Source organism: Stegodyphus dumicola, chromosome 3 (genome assembly GCF_044657685.1).
Source record: "Stegodyphus dumicola isolate Sdum_Otavi_A_Nest chromosome 3, ASM4465768v1".
Taxonomy (NCBI): Eukaryota; Metazoa; Arthropoda; class Arachnida; order Araneae; family Eresidae; genus Stegodyphus; species Stegodyphus dumicola.
Genome location: NC_140770.1, coordinates 90124083 through 90141706, shown reverse-complemented (window position 1 = coordinate 90141706; position 17624 = coordinate 90124083). Strand labels below are relative to the sequence as shown.

The 17624-nt window shown below is 31.9% G+C and overlaps 1 long non-coding RNA gene across 1 annotated transcript; it reads right to left on the bottom strand.

The window, feature by feature from the left end:
* Nucleotides 1-4431: 4431 nt before the first annotated feature.
* Nucleotides 4432-7953, bottom strand: LOC118191161 (uncharacterized). The gene is made up of 2 exons (XR_004758532.2): nt 7840-7953; nt 4432-4934 (listed from the first exon to the last, which is right to left on the bottom strand). It is a non-coding gene; the product is annotated as an uncharacterized LOC118191161 (long non-coding RNA).
* Nucleotides 7954-17624: the final 9671 nt, after the last annotated feature.

Here is a 17624-nt window from a genome sequence, read left to right as displayed (position 1 = left end):
TAAGCAAATATAAAATACTATTTTATAATTAATAGAAATAAAATGCGATATCGAATATAGATGAGGAGAAGGTATATAAGGAAAGGGCTAGAAAATATAATTTATAAGAATAGTGTAAGAAATTTTATGTGGAAATATATTTTAATCGCCAAAGAGGGCGTAAATCTTTCATGATGTATATATACTTCTTGTTCTTGGATCTGGCATCCGCCAGTTGAATGTGTGTTAGACTTGAATAAACTTGGCAGTTTAGAAACCTGATTTGTAGTGTTTATGTATCTTGATGTATGTGTGATTCGAATTAGTGTTTTTTGAACTAAGATATCTTGCAGTTCTTGACAGTTATATAATATTTTATATAATATAATAATATAATATAATATTTTATAATATATTATATTATAAGATAATATTTTAATATATATTTAATATAATATATAATATATATGTTAATATAATATTTTATAAATAGAACTGAAGTAAAAAGTCTGTGGGAAACATAAATGTAAGAGGAGAATAATACTGACATCGACATTCCTCAAAAATGACGTGGTGTAGACTGGAGAATAAAAGAAAATAGTTAAATGAAGGTAAAGGGAGGTGACAGAGAAGAAACAGCGATAGAACATCAGAACAACAGAAATGTCGGAATTTAGTTTTATTTGCTACCATTTTAAGAAAATGATATGAATTCTATCACACATTATGTGACAGATTTGGATCATACATTTTGTGTGGTTGAACACATATTTGTGCATTGCATGCGTTGTATTAGTGCATTCCCTTCATTTGTGCTTTGACTATTCATGCTCACATTGACAAGGTTGTCTAAATACTTAAAATTAGTTAACCCGATTTAGATAAATGATTATATTGGATAACCCGAAAAGTTCTGCGTATTTTGATAATAAATAATAAAAATGAAGTAATACAAAAGCATAAAATCTTTCATCGAATTTCATTTGCCTTTTTTCAGGCAACTGGAAAATTCTCTTTTTAAAATTGTCGTTAAATTTATTTCTAAAGAAATTATCGGCGTACTGTTTGACAGTCTCCAAGAAAGTGAAATTCAGACCATTCAAAGAATTTTGAAATGACCTGAGATATGAAAATCAGAGAAGACAAGATCTAGTGAATATGAGAGATGACACGAAACATCTCAGACATGCTTAATAAGTTTTTGTCTGAAATTCCTTGAAATGTGGAGTCGAACATTGTCATGATGGAAGACAACACGTCGAAGAATGGCATCTTCTGGCCGCTTTGCAGTGATTTTTCCTTTTTAAATCTGCCATTTGGAAGTAGTATATTTCCGAATTTATTATCTGATTTTATGGCAATAATTAATAGCATACAGTTACTTTAATTATCTGATGATCCTTTTATTTTAACGTTATTGTATAGCCATCATCTCCAATAATGAGCCGTTTGAAAAACATAACCCTTTTTTCCGTTCTTTTTCTCTTACAAAGAATCACATGTTAAAACTGAGCAAGCATAATCTGCTTTGTTAAAGTATAGGATACGCTTACAGACCCAGGCTTCTTGAAATGATCATGTACTGTACTTTTTGGGATATTTATTTTGCCTGATAGTTCCTGAACTGTGAAAGTTGTACTTTCAGCCACAGCTTCTTTTAAAAGTCCAAGTTTACAGTATGTTCGTCCAGAGTGGGCATCAAATTATTTCGATATTTATTTATTATATTATCATATTATTTTATATTACCTTATTATTTTTAGGCTGAAATTTACAAACTTCTCAAACCACCCCCGAAATGGGTTATAAGAAATAGCACTTTTCCATACGCAGAGCAAGTTTTATGAGTGGTCTGAGTTACATTTTCGATTTCCTTTTTAAAAATAAACGAGCATAATATGACGTTATATATTCTCCCTTATCGACATGTCGAGTTCTTTCTGATTTGTATATTGTAAGTCAAGTCTGTTGATATTTCTTTACCCGATAGTTAGTGAACGAATTAATATTAATTTTGTTTTCGTTTTTATGATATTTTAGAGTTAAAAATGCCTCGCACTTATGAATATAAGGCAGTACTCGGCAAATGGAAGCCGGAAGATATGGCGGCTGCCATACGAGAGGTGAAAGAGAACAAAATGCCGCTTGCAACTGCGGCCAAAAGATTTGACGTCCCGAGGAACACATTAAGGGCCAGGGTACTAACAGGTGCAGTATCAAACCGGCAAATTGGAAAGGGAGCAACACTAGATACTGCTATCGAAAGAAAACTAGTTGAATATATATTACTGCTGGATTACAAGGGGTTTGGTATGACCATAAATGATATTAAGGAGCTAGTATTTAAATTTTCGGAGAAAAATAATCTAACGCACCGGTTTAACAAAGACAAGACCAAGGCAGGATATGACTGGGTATATATTCTTTCTTAGAAAAACACCCTAATTTGTCAATAAGAAAAGCACAAGGCCTTGTCCTATGCACGTTTCTGAGGTCTCAAGAGAGACGAAGGACGAAAACCTTTTGACATTTTACGAAAAATGTATCATGCGTTGAACCTGTGGAAAGGACCGACAAGAATTTTGAATGCCGATGAAACTGGACTGCAGCTAATTTTCAAACCTGGCAAAGTGATTTCTTGGAAAGGCAAAAAAGATGTGACCCACGCCACGACAGGATAAAGGGGTCTACTGTTACTGCTATGGTTTGTAGCAGCGCAACAGGAAGTGCTATCATGTCATAATCTTTGTCATAATGGAAGGTGTTAGGCAAAAACCGTCTTATGCCAAAGGTTTACCAAATGAGTCAGCGTTAGAGATGTCAGACTCTGGATACGTGACAAGCGAAGTCTCCAACAAATTTCTTGACCATTTGAACAAACACAAACCACAAGGAAAAATTTTACTCATTATAAAGACACGATTCTCACTGAAAAGATCCGGATACGCTGGACAAAGCGTCAATGTTCGGAATTGAGATACTATGCCTTCCCACATAGCACTCACAAATGCCAACCCCTTGATGTTTCATATTTCAAGTGCCTGAAACATTTTTATAATAAGGCATGCAGGAACTTTTTTCATCACCATCCAGGAAAGGGGATCACCTAAGAAGACTTCGGACTTCGCAGAAATATTCAAGCAAGCTTTGGATAAGTCTGCTACATCAGGCAATTTTGCCAATGGCTTTCGAAAAGGTATAATATACCCATACAATCCCGATATTTTGGAAGACAATGTGTTTGAATATGAACTCATGTCCACTGCAAATGGCACCGTTCCAGTTATTTTAAAGGAAGACGATAACATCCAGAGGTCATCATCACCATCACCATCTACGATATCAGCTTCTACATCATTTTCGGAATTATCCCCTGTACTTGTAGTAAAGAACCACTCTGTACGGAATAGGATAAAAAAACAAGAATCAGCCATTATAACATCCGCAGAATACAGGAGTCAACTGCGCAGTTAAACACCAATACAGGGACCTAGACGCCAGGGAGGAACTCATCCCAGTACCTCAAGGGATCTCGAAGACAGTGAAAATTACTGTGGCGAGTGCGATGGGTACTATTTTGATGATACTGCCAGACAGAAGTGGGTGAAATGTGTTGGAGAGTGTAGTACGTGGCTCTATGAGGCGTGTGTAGAAAATGGGAATCGACCCCAGTTTACATGCAAAAAATGTACTTACAAAAATGTTACATACAAAAATGTAGTTAAAAGGGAGGATATATATTGTTGCATTGCTTATATGTGTTTAGTCCGTCAATGTTTCTTTTTCCATAGTGCGTTGTCCTTATTTCTTAAAAAAAAAGCCATTGTTCTGAATTCTACCTGCCGCCCGGTAGATACCTGTCGAGATATTCCGCAGTTAAGGGAGAAGTGGACATCTGGCTTTTATGTTTTTTGTTGCATTTATATGACCTATGATGTTTTTCAGGTAAGCCAAATTTTCATAATGTGTTATTAATACAGGAATATATATATTTTCTGAAAAAATAAATAATAAAATCCTTAAATGTTAACCAGTTATTCATAATTTTACCTTAAGGTGTCGAGATGTCCCTGAACGACCTTATTTAAGCATCCAGGGTCAAGCACGGTCACTCCGTATTAGTTGGAGAAAACACGATTCAATCTGAAAAACCGCAGAACTTCTAGATGGCCCAATCGCAGGAGCTACGTAAATACTCCTGCTAGTCATATAGTACCTATTTTATTGGCTAGTTTCACATGATAATAAATACACTGAAGTTAGTTCGTATTTATTATAAAATCTTCTTAATGTTTTACGAATGTGTGTCATTAATCACAGCAGTTGATAAGAGTTGTTTCTCATCACATATTTATTAAATACGATAATTATTGTGAATAAAAGTGTAAAATCTGAGCATCAGAATATGGATCCATCCTTGAATATTGTCTTGAAAATTTTAATGAGTAGGAACTCTATCGAGTATCAGAAGTAAAGAATTAAATACAAAAATCACTCTTTTACAGTATCATATTCAGCACACCCAGTTGTTCTGCATTTAAGTGACTTACTGTTTTTAATCTGTTATACATTTTAATATAATTTAAATTTTGTTAAAAACTCAGATAATAGAAAATATAGAAATGCAGGAAATTCAGACAATAGCATGAAAGATTTATTAGAACAATTCTGTGAATTGTATTTCCAACAAAAAATAAAAATGAAATTTGTTCTCCATGTTAACGAAATGAAATGTTCTAAGTCGTTTTTGTCCCAGATCAAGGAAACTGCTAGCAATCATAACCGTCACATGAATATCCATGTGATACAACATATTTCTGTGGAATACTCAGAACCTTGACAGTTTGCACAGGATATGTCACTACTTTTACTGGCTGTACATAATGGTATTGTGGGTATTCTTTCTCTTCGTAGATAACCCCAGCTACAGCAACGCCGATGACCAGAAGAAAGACCTGTAATAAAAGTACCACAGTTAAAAAGTAATTTTAAAAATTATAAAAATGGACCCTTACAGATTTTGTAAAAATGTTTTTGCTAGAGTTTTAATGTGTGAATGCGATTGCCAATAAAATCTAAAACTTAAATGTGAATGATGCATCATCACTTATGATGGCCGTGGCAAGAAAATAAGTACAGGTTATGATTACGTTACTGATATTTTTCTTAAAATGATTCAATCTTTTGTTTGAAAATACTTTAATCAGATCTCCTTAAGGCTGATAAAACGGGAAGCTCTTGAACTAAAAACTTTATTAAATATTATTTAATATTCTTGAATTAATTTTCAAAGGACTTTCACATTTCCACCCATTATGTACTGTGTATTCAATGTTACAGCTTTACTTAGTTTATAAAATGTTTACCGCGAAGAATTTTAAATATGTTTCTTGACTTTACAGAAGATATCCATATTCATTCTCATAATTAATGTTCTTGCTTTCTATCGCAATCTTATAATTTAATTTTTGAAATTAATGTTGTATTGGCGCATGTTAATCTGCAACTTATGTCTTTCTTTAAAGGGATATTTTCACACCAAATTAAATTCATATTTGTGTTATTTAATTTCATGCTTTGAAAATTTTTCGATATGTAAAATTCAGTCTAAAAATACTTGCTACAAAAATAATTATATTACATTAATTACACTATTATAAATAATTAATTTACCACGATTATAAATAATTGTGATACTTATACAGAACTAATCACATTCTGTATAAATATCGCTTTATTACACGCCTGCTCGTATAAATGTTGAATATGCATAAAATGAATTCTATAATAGTTTTAGAACATAGTTTTTGTAAATGCCTCTGAAAAATAAATTTAACACGAATCTTCGAATTCAGTTTATACTTTTGTACTTAGAATAACTGCTCCAGAATTAAGCAAGCAATTATATTTAATGCCATACTTCTAAAACGCATGATATTTGTAATAAAGTGGTTGTTTTTGAAAAATTTTTAAATGAACTGTAGTGAAAATTTTAATTATATCACTTTTTAGACCTTTAAATAATATAGACTGAGATATGCACAACATACTGAAAAATGTAAAAATGATTTTCAGTTTTAGAGGTTGTCTTAAAACGTCATAAGAAATAACCAAAGAAAAAATTATTTTCAAACCATAAGAATATGTATAATTTCTATTATATTCCGTTATTTTAAACGAAGCAAACCGAAAAAGGGGGATCTTGAATCACCAATAGTTAAGAAATAGAAATAGTTAAGAATAAATTTTGACTTTAACATGGTAGTTTAACATTTACAATTTAAACATAGCTGGAACTTATAATAATACTTCGAACCCTAAATTATCCATTAAATTAATTTCAAACATAAAAATGAGAATCAGATTTCTTTTTAATAAACATTTACTTTAATGACTTTAATTTTGACTTTAAATATTTATTAATATAGCAGACAACTGAGTTAATGTATTGATATAATTAAAAGTTTTCTGAAAATTCATATTTAATTATTATGTCATATTCGTAGAATGAAATCTGAATTTTAACATTCTTATGAAGACTTTTATGAGTTAATGCTCTAAAGCGGAAGAACAGGCTTCTATTGAGACTGTAATACTGCAATTGAAACAAGTTATCTCCCTGGCAATTTTTAGCAGTGGAATGTCTGTCAGGATGGCCAAAATGTTTCTTTGTGTGGAAAACGGTAAAAAGCAGCCTTAAAAATGATTCAACATGTTACAAAAGAAAAATTTAAAGGTTACAGATTTTAACGATCGCCCATAAGGATGTGTAAAGGTTCGTTACGCTCTCTCTAAGTTTGCAGTCTGTCTACCTGTCTGTTGCGCTCACTCCTGCTAACCCATTTCTTTTTGTCTTTTTAGCTTTATTATTAAGCGTCATTTTCTTCGCACTTACGCCATATACGATTCGATAGCATACATGTTCGAGTTTCCTAGTAAGATGGCTCAAAAAACTTTTTTTTTTTTGTCTTTTTATTACTAAAGTTTTGTGTTTTATCTTTACTTATTAAATATCACGTTCTCCTCACTTAGGCCACATGCAATTCAATTCACCAGAAGAATCACAAAATATTTAAAAACAGCATTTCTTTAAAATTTCCGATAGACAGTCCCTACCGTTGGAGATAAAAACGTTCTATTTCATACAATGTTGCTATTGCTTGCTTTCAAATCGTTGAGTTTGTTAATCAAAAATTCAATAAAAGCTTACAAAATACGAAATATAAAATTCGAAATTCAAAATTCGGGCTTTCTACGTTGTTCTGCGTTATTCAAAATTTGATGGTACCATTGTTTTTTTATAATGCTAGGAACATGCATATATACATGCAGATTCTTCATTATTTAATTTCTTTAAAATAATACAGGGAGGTAATATCTGAAAGCAACAATTTGAAAAGTGATACAGGCGTTTATAGCGATTCAATGCAAAATTCTGTTTCAAGACTACTATCCCATTTGGGCTAAAAATGAAGCATATTTTTACCATAAAATAAATATATCTATTACATAAATGCTATGGCTTACTAAGAAGTGATAACAAATTACTTTGTAAGAAATAAATTTAAATGATTAGAATTACATTTTTCTAAAAATCTTTGTATGCGCACTTCTTTGTTAGATGAGAATATAAATGAAAAATTTGAATTCACGTAAGCATTTTTCAGGAAATTAGTACGCATATAATTAACCACAAACTTGCGTATTTTAATTAACCCGGTGCAGTTTATTTAATTATTGAAAACTATAGGGATTTTGGATAATTTTTTAAATAACTCTTACATTTATAGAAAACACTTTGCTTTTCAGTTTGCTATTAAAATACGAATGTATTAAATAATGAAACGTTGGAATACTTACCATGAATTTGAGCATGTTTTTTAGCACTGAACGTCCAAAGCTGTAAAGGAACACTGATATTTGTTTATCTTTTTATCTTTTTCTCTTCGAATGAGTAGAGTAGCTGCAGAAATCCTTTTATAACAGTCAAGAGAATCCACGTGAAGTTTCCTGGCCGTAAAATTATTCATTCAATACCTTATCTAGTCTTTGAACCGAAAATAGGTATTTTCTTGATCCGTTTAGTATTCGTCATTTACAATGACATAGATTTACTGCTATGATCATATAACACTGATTAACTTCTATTTTGTATTAGATTTCATGATATAAGTAAGATATTACAGGATTTTTAATATCACGAAATATATCTTACATAACATTAATTTGCTGCAGGTATATATGGTTGTTATCTACCTAATTTATACATATTCTTAAATGCAGTAATTAAAACTCTTTAAATGCTGTAACAATGTTTACGAAGATAAAGAATATTTGAATTGTTTTGTTACATGTGCTAAAGAATAGTGAATGAACCCTAAACTCCGATGGCACTATGATGAAATACTGTATTGTAAAGAACACAGTTATCAGAATAAAATATACAGAAAACGTTGAAATATAAGTAAAACATTCAAGACAAACTTGGAGAAAATGAGCACAGGAAGACGACATATTGAGATATCTGTGTATAAAAATAAAAATCTGTCGAATCCTTAAGGTTTTCGGAGATAAAACGATCTTAAAACTGCCTAACGGTTAAATTATTACGGATTATAAGTAAATTATTACCTATAATACCGTACGTTAAAAAGTTGTATTTACTACACTGTTTTTTGTTAGTTTTTTAGCGTCGTATCATGTTTATGGGCAGACCTACTTGATTCTGAAAATTTAAATCTTGACATATCATTATTTAGAAAACTTCGTTTTAAGAAATCATTTTGATAAATATTATGTTATTCAATGTGTTAAAAAACTGTACTATTAGCCACTGTTAATAAACAAAAGATGGGCTTCCGTAATGCAACAACGATTATTTACACTATAAGGTATTTCTCCCGCTTTCTTAGTATACCTTCGTGGTGCAATGGCCAGTACACTCAGTTCGTACTCAAGAGTTCGAGGTTTGAGTCCCGGCGAGGACATAACGTAGTACGTAAAATTTTGTACTAATAATTATGTACATCTGTAATAAAACTAGTTACCTGTTTTATGTAAGTGTTATAAACATTTCACCTTATAGATTACTTTACCGTTTCTGCAGTAAACGAAATCTGTTTTCCGCTCTAGGAGTTTTCTTAAGCTTTCTTAAAGAGTTGTTATTTTTAGAACTTATGCTATCCTTTTTTCTGCGCTAGAGTACTTCGATTCTAAACGCCTTAATACGGTGTTTCAGCGCACTCATATAAAACATATTAGTATGTATAAGAAGTTTATGTTTGATTTGAATTATGTAACATGTAATTAGTAAATATATGGAATTCATTTATCATGTAAATAAATTTCTATAATATGTAACTTAAGATAGTAAAAACTCATACATCTTTCACTTTTCAAGACGATTATTTTTCAGATTGTAAAATACATAAATTTCTACTAATATAACGAATAAAAGTAGCAAACTATGCTCCAACTTTTAGAACGTCCTTAAAAACGCTATTTTATATATTCTCGTTAAGATTTATCGCATTCCGTCGAGCATGCTTTTGTAAGTGGTTAGTCCTTTAAGGCTTCCGTACTGAAAATGCTTACAGTCTTCAGAAAAATACTTACAGGTTTTAATGCTTCTCACTAATTTCTTTAATATATATTCATTATTGAGATTTTTTTAACCAATTGCGGGTCCTCAGGTGACTTCGGCTTGAAGCAACTAACTAAGGCCGGAATTGGTGGTCACTTTATTATGGGGACACCTAATAGGTGGGCCACCTTTGCCTCCTATGAAGGAACGCACAGTTACAGCCATTTGTTTTCTCAGAGTTTCGAACCTGGGTCCTTTGGTATCGCAGTCGGCTTACCTAACCACTGTACCGTCTGATGGGCGACGTATTATTATTGAGATATTAGACTATATTTTTAACTGTTCAGTGAGAACAGTTTCAATTTTAGCGCCTCGAAAGGAGCAAAAATTAAAGTTTCTGCATTTTATATTGTAAGTATGAACAAGCTGTAAACGTTTCGACTTAGTATAAAATGTAAATGTCGAAATGAAAAACATTTGAAAATAATTAAACAGAGAAATTTAAAATAAAGAAAGGACTCTTAGTTATTTGATTTAACACCTGAACTCTTTTCCATCATAAGCAGACGTATTACATTTCTAAGGTCTGTCTAAAGGTTTGTGATTTTATTTGCAGTTCCCGACTTTGGATACAGTTTACACTTTATCAAAGAGTGCAAAAATTAAGGTTGGAGATGAAAATATTGTCATAATAGGGGAATAAACAAGAATACGCAACAAAAACATCAATCAAGAGATTACCTGTGGTCGGGTACGATACAGCATGCAAAAATACGTAAAATGACAAATTGTGGGCACCTGCGAAAGGCAAAAAAAAAGCACAAATGCGGCGTATGTTTACTCCCAAGTGAAAGCTGAAGCGCGCATCAATTTAAATGACACAGAGTTACTACTTTGTTGATGCGTCATCTCCTGATTTCTTGAAAATGGTAATATTTACTGACATCCCCCCCTTGAGTAGTACGACAAGTCCTACAAACATAATTAAGGTTAACTAAATCTGTTGGATAATTTTAAAAGGTATACTAACTGTTATTAACTTAAATTACTACCTGTTTGTATAATGCCAAGACATGTTTCTCAATATTTTCATACATTTTTTATTTGATACTGGCGTCTATATAAACGGAAAAAGCAATTTACATTTCTTTCTTTTGATGGTAATTACTACTTTGATGCATAAAATGTGTATAATGTAAAGAATCGAGGTTGTATGTCATCTGAAGTGTATATTTTAATAGAAAATGAAGATAAGTTAATTAATGATACCGAATATTTGTTCGCAAGTTAAACTAATAACTACCAATATTTAAATTCCTTAAACGTTATTGTATAATGACCATCACATCACACAGGGAATATAAGTACATATAGATTTATAGTTGTAATTTATTGTCTGTAGAATGCTATTATCTTACTTATGATCTACTTAAAGTGTTTGATAGAGATCCAGATATTACTGCGTTAAATAACTTGTGCTAATGCGATATAAATTCTAATATATAATTCTAAAATTATGACTATAGAAATAATTCTAAAATTATGATTATCGAAATAAAACATACAATGGTTATGGAATGCAGAGACAAATGAAGAAAAATAATAATGCTTCCTTTACACTCTAGAAAGTGTGATGTTTCTATTTATTTACTTATTTATTTTTTATTTAAAATTATTTCATGGTCAGAAGAAAGGTAAAATATTCTTCCCAAGGCAAAAGATTCCTAATTGACTTTGTTCAATGACTCTTTCTCAAAATGAAAGAGGAAACTCTCAAAATTTAATTCAGTTTTATTATAGCACTTTATTTATTGGTTTCAATGTAGCTGTTATTTCCTTATTAACTATTATTATTTCTCGATTTGCAGAATAATTTCATATTTTCTGTTGTGCTAAAATAGCAGGTTTAGCCTTTATAATATTAGAAGAGCCAGGTAAAAAGATAAATTCCATTTAAATTTATCCCCGTATAACATCTCTGCGTTTTTGTAAGGTCTCGCTGACATGTTAAAAAGACAATGAAATCTATCTAGCTCAGATGGTCTTTATAACTTATTAAATCATCACATTAAGATTCAGTAATGTTATTTTTTAAAGCCTTAATTCATTAAATTGTTTTCCTTTTCTCAGTCTCTCAATATTTTCAATCAATTTTGTTAATAGCCTTCTGTTTTAATTTGGTTTTTCCAACAGATGAATAAGAAACTCATTACTTTTTTATTCTTTTAGTGTTTGTTTGCTTGGGTATTCTGGTCAGCCATCTTTTTTCCAAAGCACATTTGTCCAAAGCTCTATAGATTCCACTCCTCTCCTCCGAAGCTAGTAGGAAACCTTCTAAAAATCAGGTCTCCACCAAACCACCTAAAAAATCGTCAAACTTTCTCTTGTCTTTCCTAAGTTTTCCAACGAACGCTCTCATCTTGCTTTCAGTGCTGTCGTAGAGTTTCGCCAGATTGGTTTTTGTAAGGCAAAAAGTCACATTCTTCACTACGAGAGTGAATAAGTCTCGCATGTAAATTTGTACATGCAAGTCATTGCGTCCAAATCGCTCTTTTAATTGTTCAGCAGCTTTCAAGTTATTGTCTGCCGTCATCAGAAAACGATTTATAAGCTACACTGCACGAGAATTTGGAAAAACACCTTGCGACAAATACTGGAATTTATCCTCTAAAAGTATTTGGAAAATTACCTCTAAAATACTAAATATTCTCCTACATCATCTGAAAATTTCTTTATGTTTAATTTTGGAGTTTAAACTTTCATAAATTTTATTTACATTTTCCTCAGTTGTTATACTTTCCCTAACAGCTTCATTAACTGGCATCGTGGAGAATATTCTTTTGGAGATAAGATTTTTGCCTACTTTGGAGGTGAGATTTTTGCATTTAGTTACTGCTTGCTGCAAACCTGCAGTAAGTGATGTTGTAATTAAGTATCAGGAGATTTTAAACGAAGATTTAAGGTTGGAATTTTCAAACAAGCGTTAAAGTTTGGGAAAGCCGTGTGTTCCAAATAGATATTTTATGTATGAATTAACAAGAGAGTATGAACCTTTTAGAGGATTTTTGATGGATTGTGGATTATTGACGGATAGAGTTTGTTATAAAAATGTAAGATACTATGCGGGTTAGTTAGTCAGAAAAAGTTATCCAATGGTAGTATTTGGAGATGCAAAAAGCATGGGGCTGAGATGTCAATTAGGCTGAGATCTTGGTTCGCCTGTAGTAAGCTTAATTTACAGTTAATTACTTCGGTAAACGTTTACAATTGGGTGCCCCTTGTTTATTCGCGATTCTTGTATGATGCCAAGAAAGGCTCCAGGCACAATTTCAAGATGGCTGCTACAGAAATCCAAAATAAGAAGTCAAGGAATTGGACAAACTCGGTGTCCATGTACACATCGATCTATTTTCACTTAAAAAAATCAGATAATTGCAAAATCTCTGCATTGCGCATTGTCTTGATTTTGCCCATGTACACATCGATCTATTTTTATTTTAAAAAATAAAGAAGTTAGAAATATTATGTTAACCATAAATGGGGTTTCACTGAACTGAATAAAACTGAAAACTGAACTAAAAACTGAATAAAATTTGTCGCCAAATCGAAGGGCCACCCAAATGTACACTAGAGCCATTAATTAATAATTACATAATTATTTGCTAAGGGCGAAATATCTAAAGACTTTCGGCATTGTTTTTAAAAAATCTTACATCTTTTAACCTTAATCATTTTCATTAATAATTCCTTTTCATTTTTTCTTTTAAAATCGTGTATAATAGTCGTAAACTTATTTTTATCATCCATGATTTCTGGTAAAAGCAAGATGGTAGCCATTTCTGAAACACGCAGTTTCATCGGAAATCTTAATGGTAACCATTTTTCAAAACACGGTATTTAACGTGCTTTGGCGCCAAAAAAATTCGCCAAATTTTGAAGGTGGGATGTACTGAAGCTGTTCCGTGTGTTCACCCTCTAGCCACAGCAAACGCCCCACGGGTGCCAAGCAAATGTATGGCAAAACGGGACTGTCTCAATAAGCTGCAAAGTTCCGTCTCCATTAAAAGAAGTTCAGTTTTTGCGTCTGTGGAAGTTCATAATATCTCACTAATGTTTAATGTTTACTGCTTTGAAATAAAAATAATACATCATTATGCGATGAAAAATGATTTATGTGCAGACAGCATTACAAGCTAGTATATATCATGGCGGATTGAAAGCGTTGTAAACACAGTTGCCACTCAAAGAAACATAAAAGTTCAAAATATTTCTGCAGATGATAATGTTTGTACGAAATACTAATGATAAAAATCTGGTGATAAATTTTACAGTGAAGCATATATTAGTCTAGACCTTTGTCAAGAGAAGCCAAAATCTTTCATTTTTTTATTAGAATTACATAACACATATTATGGCCCATTTTTAGAATTGTTTCATAAAATGCATGCTCAGATGAATCTCGTAAAGGTCGAATGGACGAAACACTCATCACTGGTAGACTGTTTTAGGTTTCTAATTGGCTAATGCAAGAGTTGACATGGGATTTTTGCCATTTACTCTAAGTGTAGTTCGCACACAAGCTAGAATTTTTTAGAAAGCTTTCTTTGAAGATATGCCTTCTAATGAAAATGTACTGCGAGAGACTTTCTGTAATTAATAATCTTCTAAAAGTTACTAATGGAAAATAAGAAAAAATCAACCATAGCTTTTGCTAAGTTCCAAATTATTTATCTGCCATCTCTTGCTGAATGTATTAACCGCTGAATCTTCGACAAGGTATCATTTACTGTGTTTTTACTTCGGACGCTATAGTACAGAGTACTGGGTTTTTTTAAACAGGAAAATGTGAGAACCTACTATCTTCAGAGATGGAATCACTGATTTTCCCGATCTTACGCTTAATGTGCTAACTAACAGATGACAAAGGCAAGCACGGAAGAAATTGTGTAACTTCTTACAATTTAACCTGCTTAAATGTTAGTGTAAAGAAGAATTCGACTTATGATACATTTATTTATTTTTAAAATACTTAAACTTTTTAAATACTTTTTTAAAAATACTTTAAAATTTTCTTGTTAATTGCATTTTTTTAAAGAAATTCTCACTCACTAATTGTGTGTTTACAAATCTCTATTTGATTTACCACTGATCTTCCAGTAAGATGCAGCAGGAACTCTAACCACTTTATCACAAGAGTACTCATAGAGGAATGAGATAATTCATTATATCAAGGTATTTTTATTGTGTATGTAAATACACAATGTCTGTTCATGTATGTAATCAAAATAAATCTGATAAAACAGAAGAAAAAATTAAGATTCTTGGGAAAACGTGAACTGTAAATAAAAGTAAATTAAAAACCCTGGGAATATGAGAAAGCTATTACAAAATATCTCTAAGCATTTCTTTCGCACTGTATAAGGTTTCGTATTTTATAACTTATCTAGCTTATTATTTTGAGGCCCGGAGGCTAGTGCATCGCACAGCAGCACCACAGGTCTGGGATTCGATCCCCGGGCTGGCTAAGGTCGACTCATCCCTTCATCCCTTGATTTTCCATCCTTTGGGTCGATAAAATGAGTACCAAGTTTGCTTGGGGACTAAACACTGGGGGTCCTGCGACAAGCCGACCACTTGTTCAGGGCATATGCTTATGCGCCGCGGGGTCCACGGTCAAGAAAGCAGATTTCGGGCCACTGAAGGCATTGGCCCACTAGGGCTGTTACGCACTGAGTTTAATGTAATTTCAATGTAGTTTAGTTTTAGTTTTTACCTTATTATATTGGCTTTACTTTAATACTTTCATTTATGTTTCGCCATTTTCCACCAAACTACAAATTAGTTAAAGTATAAGTAAATTCAGAGTTCGAGAGTTTTCAGAAAGCACTTAGCTGCATAGGTTGACCGGCACTCTGGAGTCTACGCTAATAATATTGCTTTGCGAACACTTAGGGACCAGCTAAGGTTTAGTTAGGAACGCTGATTGTGCATTTAGCTATCAGTTTAACCTCTTCGTCGTCCGTAACGCGTCTAGCGTGTTCATGTGAAATTTCTGCAGGGCGGCCGTAATATGCTTCAAGCGTTCTTCTACATTTTAAAACTTTTAAATGTTTAAAACGCTTTCTAAATGTTTGCTTGTTTAAGTTTTTATTTTTGTTTATTCTAATACCTCCTAGAGGGCTGCACTAATCAGGCATTCTATTTCTAATTGAATTTCCCCCGCGTTTTATGAATATTCGCGCCATTTTACTTAAGATACAAGACAGTGAGAGATGGCTTCAACGTCTATTCAGCAGGAAAAGAGAAAAAATGCGGTTGTGAATTGGAAAGACAAGACGGATATACGTTTGATGAGTGCAGTCCATAATAACTCGATGACTGCTGTTGGAGTACGGAAAAGAGCTGTAAAATAACCAATAATTGTAAAAGATTACAACAACCAAATCGGAGGAGTGGATCACCTGAATCAGATGTTATCAAATTATCCTGCTGTTAGAAATACTAAGAAGAGCTATTATTAATTTTCTAATATGCTTTATTTCCTTATATTTTACTTAATATTCATTTACATTAATCCACTAAGAAAGTTATATGATGTACAGAGAAAACAACATTACAAGTTGCGAAAATCAGAGAGCCGCTGGGGAGAAATTTTCGCGGACAGGAGATGACGGAGAAAGGGTTAATTTCAATGTAGATTGTGATTACATGCTGTTAGCAGAAATTTGATTCTATTAAACTTTTGAGATCATGTAACCATCAGTAAATATATTATTAATGAATAACTTATATTTTAAACCTTTTATTATGGATTCTGATATCTTTAGTCAGAAGGCAGACAATAAATCATCTGATCAGTAAATCATCTGATAGTCTGTACGGGGTTCTAGGAAAAATGGCTCACAGGAATAATGCTCACAGGTATAAATGCTCACAGGAGAAAAGCCCACACAGAAATATGACCACATAGAAAAAAAACTTACATGGAAAAATGCTCACTTAGAAATATGCTCACACGGAAAAATGCTAACATAGATATATGCTCACATGGAAATAAGCCAACTGATAAGTAAAATACGTAGAAATATGCTTACATTAAGCAATCAATAATTAATAGATTTGAACATCGTACACCTACTTAAATTTTTTAAAGAAAAATTATTTGATCATTTGAAAAAAAAAAAAAATTATTTGACAAATGCGAAAAGGTTATTGGACATTAACCTTTTCGGGGGTGGTATATAAAAGAAGGAAAACTATAGTAAAATTTTTCATGTACTGTAATATTTTACACAACTGCCCCCCCGTACGACATTTTTTCCCTTGTAAATGCCAATAGTTTATTTTTGTTTTATTAATTCTATTTTCGCATATTTTTATGTGCATCTATAGAAATTGATGTTTGAATGTAGTTATTTAAGTTTGGAGCCCAAACCGTTTTGACCACAGTTTCCAATCGAAGTGAGGAATCATTATGAAGCAGCCTTCGAAATATCTCCTAGAACAACAAATTGTTACAAAAGCTTTCATAAATAGGCGCTAAATTCATTATTTAATTGTAGCCATCCAAGTATGTGGTTTTTCTTTGACGGACTGAAAAAAGACTTAGCCTGTCAAAGTTTATTATTAGCTATTTTAAGTACAGGGCGTACTGAAGTAAAAAAAAAGGTGAAGATATGAAAACTTACATTTGGTAATCGCGAATCATGTAAGAAACTATGATGAAATCGATGGTAAAATTAGATATTAACATATATATTTATGATTTATGTATAACAAGGTATTTTACGTAATTGAAATAATATAATTATTTCTATTTGCTTATTCTTCTAAATGCTTATATTATAAAATATGTAACTTATATTTACTATTTATTTTATTTTTTTAACAATTAAATTGTAATTATTTTTCGTTGTATATTCTGTTTCATTTCTCTTCCTTCCTCCTCTCTTTTTCCTAATTCAAAAGGGCCCATTTGTTAATCTTATACAGCAACTGAATCTATACATAAGTTATACAGTTTGTGATATATATATATATATATATATATATATATACCATA